This window comes from Atta colombica, unplaced genomic scaffold (genome assembly GCF_001594045.1).
Source record: "Atta colombica isolate Treedump-2 unplaced genomic scaffold, Acol1.0 scaffold242, whole genome shotgun sequence".
NCBI lineage: Eukaryota > Metazoa > Arthropoda > Insecta > Hymenoptera > Formicidae > Atta > Atta colombica.
The window spans coordinates 391,495-392,480 of NW_017259341.1; the positions used below are offsets into that span (position 1 = coordinate 391,495).

The 986-nt window shown below is 22.3% G+C and overlaps 1 long non-coding RNA gene across 2 annotated transcripts in view; it reads left to right on the plus strand.

Annotated features, from left to right (window-relative positions):
- Positions 1-397, plus strand: part of LOC108688833 — a 1,420-nt gene extending 1,023 nt beyond the window's left edge. For both annotated transcript variants that reach the window (XR_001931809.1, XR_001931808.1), the window contains exon 3: positions 317-397. This is a non-coding gene — a long non-coding RNA (uncharacterized LOC108688833). The remainder of the gene's footprint in view (positions 1-316) is intronic.
- The last annotated feature ends 589 nt before the right edge of the window (positions 398-986 follow it).

The following is a 986-nucleotide window of genomic DNA, read 5'->3' on the forward strand; positions in this document are numbered from 1 at the left end:
CTTTATTGTTATAATAATTTAATAATATTAAAGAATTAATTTAATTTAATTTAATTTAATTTCAATAAGTTTCGGAACATATCGATTATATGAAATGAATGAGCGAATTCAAAATGGTAAAGTGGCTAGACATGCTTGCCGAGCGAATAAGCATGATTGATTCTTACTTATGGATCAACCAATCATGTTTAATTGCTTTTCCTTTTTTTTTATTTTACCTACAATACACTATGCAAAATATATTACAAAATTAAAATTATTTATACATTTATACACTATAAAATATATTACAATAAAATTATTTATACATTTTCAGATAATCTGGCAAAAAACAAAATTATTTGTAGAGGCCCTCCATCACCCCCGTCGGTTCTAATCAGCGGTCCTCTTTGGACTACAGAGACAAAAATAATGCATTGCTTGTAAATATCGTTATTGTTACTAACGATTTGGTAATAATTACGTTATAATTATAAGACTAAAGTGGGAAAATCACTTTTAAAAAGTAATTTATTATCATTACATTATTTATTGAAAAATGTAACTCGTTATTTTATTAGTAAAAAGTAACGCGTTGTTAATACGACTAATGCATCGAGTTATTTTTTCAATAAATAACGAGTTATTTTTAAAAAATGGCTTTCTCAATCCTGATATTACCGTTATAAAAAATTGCAATGTTATTACTAAATCATTATTATAAAAAAAAACAGTAATGTAAGTAATGCATTTCCATCCCTACTTCGGACACATACTGTTTTCATTTTTTAATTTTTCATTCATACAACTCGGGAAAAAATGTTACATATATGTATACATATTTTATGTATATATAATTATATCTAAAATAAAAAATATATATATTTTAATTTATTTTTTTATTTTTATGTCTAATTATTTTATTGTATTTTACATACTAATTATATTGCAATAATTTTTTAAATATTATCTTTTATTGTAATCTTTTATACAATTCATATACAATT